General features: G+C 40.6%; 1 pseudogene; it reads left to right on the top strand.

Annotated features, from left to right (window-relative positions):
* Positions 1-1560: 1560 nt before the first annotated feature.
* On the top strand, positions 1561-6704 carry LOC102996794 (SH3 domain-binding protein 5-like; annotated as a pseudogene).
* The last annotated feature ends 290 nt before the right edge of the window (positions 6705-6994 follow it).

Here is a 6994-nt window from a genome sequence, read left to right as displayed (position 1 = left end):
ATTAATAATACAAGGAGATAAAAATTTGAAAAAAACTTGAAAATTTGAAAGAAATAACAAGTTGACTTAATTAACTCACAGGACTATTTAGTGAAACATCTGTGGAGTGAACATTCTTTCAAATATACACATAGTCTTTATGAAAATTGAACATTACCAGCATCAGAGAGCAAGTCTTAACAAATGTCAAAAATACCAAAAACAATAGAGTGTATCTATAACAAAAAATTAGGCCAGAAATCAATAACCAATGTGTATATATGTAAGTTAAGAAATACACTTCTAAATAATCAATTGGTTAAGGATGAAATAAAAACGAAAGTTAGAAAATAGTTTGGACTGACCAAAATAAATTCTACATATCAAAACTTGAGATATACAGCTTAAGCACTACATATAGATAAATATACAAATATAAGAGAGGCTAAAAATTCATTATCTAAGGATACAATTTAAGAAGTTAGAAAGAATATGGATACTTCTTCTCCGCCACTTCTCTTGGCCTGTGGTTATCTCTGCCCTTCAGTCCTCTTTTGAGGAAAGTTATATATGTATGGGTATCATGGATCTCTTATAAAAATGTACTTCTTATTATGGGATAGCTTCAAAAGTTTGAAAACTACTGGTCTAGTTGCTGAGTTGGAAAGTGGCATGGCAAACTAAGTACCTAGACCAGCCTTTCTGCTGAAAACAAGCTAAAATGATGGTTAAAATGCATCGATGCTCTGGCACAAAATTAAAGAATATTTAGACTGAACAGTAATTGGAAACCCAGTGAGTTCATTTTAAGAAGATGTTTTTGGCAGGAATCAAGATGGCGGAGAAGGACGTGGAGTTCACCTCCTCCCACAAACACATCAAAAATACATCTACATGTAGAGCAATTATCACAGAAATCTGGAGACTAGCAGAAGAATTCTCATATTGTACAAACAAAGCTGCAAGAAAGATCTCCATGTAAACGGGTAGAACAGAAAGGAAAAAAAAAAAAGACATTGGGTTGGGATCTGTAACCCTGGGAGGGATCTGTAAGGAAGAGGTCTGCATGGGTGGACCTTCGCCCTGGGGATAGAGAGGTTTGAGACACAATGTGGGCATCCCAGTCCTGGTGTCCTGTGCAGAGCAAACAAGCCCTCTTGCTTGCTGGGAAATCTGCTGAGACAGACAGCAAGGCTGGAGAAGCCTACACTATTTGTGAGGAGTGTGCACGTGCTGGCTTGCCAACAACAAGGGCGGAGAGAGCCATGCACTGGCGGCTGCCACTTCACCACACTTTCCAACCAAAGAGGCAAACACCCCAGTCCTGCTCATTCCACAACAGAGCCCGGCACAAGATCTGGGCAAAGACTCCATCTAGCTATGCAGAAAAAGAACAGGGTATCTGAGGCATGATCTGGGTGGAGCTGTGGAAGCCATTGTCAGTGCATGCATGAGGTGGTGCCACAGGAGCCTGCAGATGCTAAGGGCTGAATTTCAGGCAGACAGGCCCTAGGAGAGGATTCAATCTCGCTATGGAAAGACGGCCTGAAGTGTCTGGGGCATGGTCCCGGTGGAGCAGCGATGGCCATTGTCAGCGTGTTCAGGAATATGCAGCAGTTCATTTCACCCCAGCTCTGCCCACTCCACACTGTAGCTGAGCACTAGATCTGGGGCAGAGCGGTCCTGGGAGAAGACTGCCACAGAGGCAGCAAGCAGCACAGCCACCTCAATTCCTACAGCCAAGACATCCCAACCCCAAGCCCCAGCTTACTTCACACCACAGCTGTGTACTAGATCTGGGACAAACACAACAGAGAAAGGGATGCAACTTTGGGCTGCTACTGAATGGAACTGCAGATGCCTTCAGAGGTGCTGCATAGGTCCTCTGTGACAACACAGGCTTACTTGCTTCACAAATCACCTATTTTGGGGCAGGGCAAGCACCCAAGGGCAATGGAGCCTGACTGAACCTAACGCTCAGGGCTTCTACTCCAACAACTAGGGAACAGGCCCTATCCCTGACAAGGCAGGGATAGCCACAGAGCAAAGAGGAAGCCCCACCCAACATCCACTGCAGGCCCTAGACACCACAACACCAATCACAGCCCCTATCAATGGGATAATGGCCAGCACACCCTGAGGAAAGGTGTGGCTGACAGCAATACCAAAACCAGCCCTTGCACCAAAAACACTGTACACTCACAGTCTACACAGGGATGCGCCCACATAAAAACACCCCTTCGAGACCACAGTAGATAACTGTTTCTCCTAAAATGAAAAGACAGAGGATCTACTTCCAATTAAAAGAACAAGATAAATCCCTTAAAGAACAAATAATGAAACAGACCTCACCAATCTACTAGAACCCGAGTTGAAAAACAAAATCAGCAAACCTCTAACCATGTTTATCAAGAGCAATTTTCCAAATAAATAAAACTAAAAGTTTAAAAATAAAGTTAGAAAAAGATCAATATATCTGAATTAAACAAAAGCAGTTAACAAAAATAAGAACAGAAATTAATGATATAAGAAAACTAACAAAGAGATCAACAAAGCCAAATTTTTAAATATAGCAATAACATTTAGAAACTTCTGGCAGTCTAATGGAGAAAAAAAAGGGAGTACAGAGACACACACAAAAAACTTAGTAATTACATTAGTAATTACATAATGGACTGAAGTATAGGTAGAGAGTTCACAATTACCAAGTGGTTATACAATTAAAATGAAAGGCAAATACAGTCCACCTAACGGGAGAAGATGATGCAGTATATGTAACTAAAAAAGATTCATTATCCATGACATATAAAGTATCAATATTTCTACAAATCTATAAAATAAATATAAACAATCTAATAGAGATAAAAGGTCAAAAGACTTGAACAGGCATTTCAGGAATAGGGAAAAGAAATGGAAAATAAAGTTCTATGAATAGATGCATACACTTATTAAATAACCTGGAAAGTGTATATTGAAATCATACCATTTCAAACCCACCATATAGGCAAATATGAAAAATCTGACATTACTATCGAGTTGTGATGATGTAGAATTTCTAGAACTCCAATGCAGTGCTTGTGGGAGTATAAATTATTAGAACCATTTTGGAAAAAAATGATATTTAACATTATCTAGTAAAGTTGATGATGCACATATCTTTTTATGTAACAATTCCATTTGTAGATATAGATCTTAGAGATGCTCTCACATATAAAGACAATGTGGCATGCAGAAGAACGTGTATAGCAGTGATGTTAGAAACAAAACACTGGAGACATCCAAATTTACATCAAGATCAACACTGATAAATAAATTCAAATGTATTCATACAATGGAAAACAACATAGCAGTGAAATTGAAAGACCTACAGATGTATGTCTCAATGTGGGTGAATCTCATAAAGTTGAATGAACAAAGTGAGTTGCAGAAGAATACATATAGTCTGATCCTATTTCTACAATTTACATACATGAAAAAGAGTATAATGTTTTGGGATACCTATTCACATGGAAAAATAAAAATAAAGAAAAATAAAAGCAATTACGAATAATATTTAGAACAGCCATTACCTCTGAGAGGAAAGGAGAGAGAGGAGTATGATCAAAGGGTACACAAAGGGATTCAAAGGTACTCATAATTTGGTATATTGTATGCTCTGTGTGGGGTATAGAGTGCTCTTTTTAGAATTTTTTTCATAAATTATAAGTAAAATATTTCACACTAAAATACAAATAAAGCATTATAAAATATATTATCTGAAATTGTCCAGAGTTCACTTCAAATTTCTTAATGTTTCGTAGATGTTGTTTACTAGCAAGTCCATATTAAAGGAATACCGGAAAATTAAGAGATTATTGTATGAGGTGATTCTAAAGTGACCTTGATTTCACCCTCCTTCAGCTAATATGTTCATCTGTTAGGCTTGTTCAATAAGATATGTCTGTAATTACCATGCATGAGTTGTTGCTTCCAAGTGGAAAAGGAAGATGACACTGGCTACACTGTGTTCTATACAAGTAGCCATCTACATGCTTTTTCCTTTTCATTCTGACCTAAAATGGAAATTTTGAGATAAATTTTGTGATTAAGGATAAAATGTTATTGTCACAAAGTCACTGAGCCAGAACTAAGGATCCAACCATAGAGATGCTAAGTAAAAGCTATATTTATTTGATATGCTCATGTTTTCTCTGTATATTTCAAGGCATTTCTAAATAACTTCATTAATAATTACCACCGATTATTAAGAACCACTTACTTTTTCCCAGTGAGCTGAAATCAAGTTTAAAAACGTAATCATGCAAGAAAAAAAATCCCCTAGAAGCTGTTCCTCAAAATTAACTTTGGTGATTCTGAGATCCTTTGGGATACTAAATTGCAACAATAAGCTCTAAAAGCATGCCTCTAAATTCCCCCACTAATATACCTGAGATTAAATCAAGTGAATCATGCTTTCCCTGATAGTTACATTATTTTAGTAAGGTTAATCTTTAAGTAGAGAAGAATTAGTGATTTTTGTTGCTTCTATCATTTCTGTGAAATAATCATTTTTAGAGCTTGAAGATGGGCCTTGCCATTTACAAAATCCTATCTGATTTAATACAATGATATTTCTAATATTGCTATTTCTGATATTGATTTCTACACAGAGTAAAATAAAGTGGCTTTCTTCTGAAAAACTCCAAATATCAAATAAAGAAGTCCAATTTCCAGTTTGTTATAAATTTGAAACTAATTTATCAGGAAACAAGAAGTCAGATTGTAATGTAGTGAGGTAAAGAAAAGAAATTACTAATATGAGCAAATTAGATAAAGAAGGTATTCATATACTTCAAGAGTCTTGCCATCTTCTAATCAGGCTATGGAAGAATTTTATATATCTTCTGGGCAGTGCTTTCTCCCTGATATCCATAATTTTGTCTCCCACCCCATCTGAATCTTATTATTTCATTCAGCATGTGTAGGGACATAAACATCATGTATATCTTACAGCTTGTCAATGTATCGTGTTGACATTAAAAATCAATCTTTGGTGATAGAGATTAGAATAGTTATTTGTCTGCATGGTGGTAGAGGGTAGCAGGGCAAAGGAACTGACTGGAAATATTTGTGAGGGACCTTTTTGGGTGTAATGGAAATGTTCTTCATTTGGTCTGAGAGTAAGGCATATATATTTGTAAATATTAATTGATCTGTACACTTAAGATTTGTATATTTCACTCTACATAAATTTACCCTCAGCAATGTATTAGCAAAAATATATATATAAATTAGAGTATCTTGATCCATGGTTTCCCTTCAGATTTAGAATATAATCCAAATATCTTATGGCTTGTGAAGTTCTACGTAATCTCGTTATCATGTGTCTGTCCATCTTCCTTTCCTGACACTCTTGTTTTGCTTACTTTTTTTTTGGCCCTGTGGTTCTTGCTGTTCTTTAAAGCTATACAAGCCAGCAGTGCCTCCTGATAGTGCCGGGTGGGGCAGAGCCCACGGCCACCACTCCCCGCGGTCCCTCCAAAGGGGGACTCGTACTCCGAGGAAGGGAAGGAGGGGATGGAGCCGGGGCAGAAGGAGGAGGAAGGTGGACCCCCGGATCCAGGGAGAACTGAAGACATTCAATCAATCCACAGATGATATCAACAGACGCGAAGCTGAACTTGAGGACATCTGTCAAAAGTTCCTCTCTGTTCTGGTAGAAGCGACGGTGAAACTGGACAAGCTGGTGAAGAAAATTCGCAAAGCCGTGGAATATCCAAAGCCCTACTGGGAGGTGCAGAGGGTGGCGAGGCTGGCTCAGCTGGAAGCTCTGAGAACCACACAGGGCCTCCTGAGCCGCCAAGGAGACTATCCCGCTGGCCGAGCAGTGCCTGCTGGAGGATGGTAAGCGGCAGTTCGACTGGGCCTCGCAGGAGATGCTGAATCAGCCACGCAGAGGGTCATGGAGGCGGAGCTGACCAAGACCGAGGAGTTAGCTGGGCACAAGGAGACTGCGACCAGGTACAACACGGCCATGGAGCTCATGCGGCAGCGGGAGAACAAACTCGAGAAGATAGTGGACGACCTGCAGGCCAAGCTGTCATGGTGAAGGGTGAATACAAGATGGCCCTGAGGAACCTGGAGACGATCTCGGACAAGATGCACGAGCAGCAGCACGCCAGTGCGATTGGGGCCTCGCAGCCGCGGCGTCAGGGCCAAAGGTGGCAGCGCGACCACAGACAACCTGTCGGGGCGCAAGCCCGAGCTGGAGGCCGTTTCTGGGGCCTCCGAGGCTTCTGACGATGACAACTGTAGCACCTCTGTATCTGAAAATGACTCGGAAACCCAGTCTGTGTCCAGCTGCAGCTCAGGACCCAGGAGCCAGTCTGAGATACCCGACCACTGACCAGATCCCCACGGCTGTGAGGTCCGGCAGCCTGGACCTGCCCAGCCCCGTGTCCGTCAGAGTTCGTGATGATGTTCCCGGTGCTGGGCGAATGCATCAGGACCTCCTTCCCCAAGTGTGAGGTAGAGTGAGATGACAGGACAAAAGGGGCAGGGAATAAAACGAGTGACAAAGCCAACAACCGGGACGTCAGCAAGCAGTGCCATGGCAAGATCCAAAGCAGCCCCTCCCCGCGAGGGCCGTGCCTTGGAGGATGAAATGCATGCGGCAACTGTCCCTCCAGTGCTCAAAGGGCAGAGATGGGATCATCCCTGACATAAAAATGGTGCAGATGGGCTGATCCATCACAGCTCTGGCCCAAGTGCATATCAATATTTATACATGAAACTGTATGGAAAACATTGTGCCACTTATCACTTAATATGTATGTAAATCCCCTACATACCAACCAGTTCCCTTCCAAGAGCACAGTTTGTAAGTCCAATTTGTTCATAAGTCCGATAAAGTTAGCCTAGGTACCCAACTAACAGAACTGGCTATGTAGTACTGTACTGTAATAGATTTAGACTTTTCACACAAATAATACATAAAAAACAAACACAAAAAACAAAGAGAACATTTTTAATCTTT

Source organism: Physeter macrocephalus, chromosome 21, assembly GCF_002837175.3.
Source record: "Physeter macrocephalus isolate SW-GA chromosome 21, ASM283717v5, whole genome shotgun sequence".
In the NCBI taxonomy this organism is placed as follows: Eukaryota; Metazoa; Chordata; class Mammalia; order Artiodactyla; family Physeteridae; genus Physeter; species Physeter macrocephalus.
The sequence above is the reverse complement of the archived record's forward strand: the minus strand, read 5'-3'. Positions and strand labels throughout refer to the sequence as shown.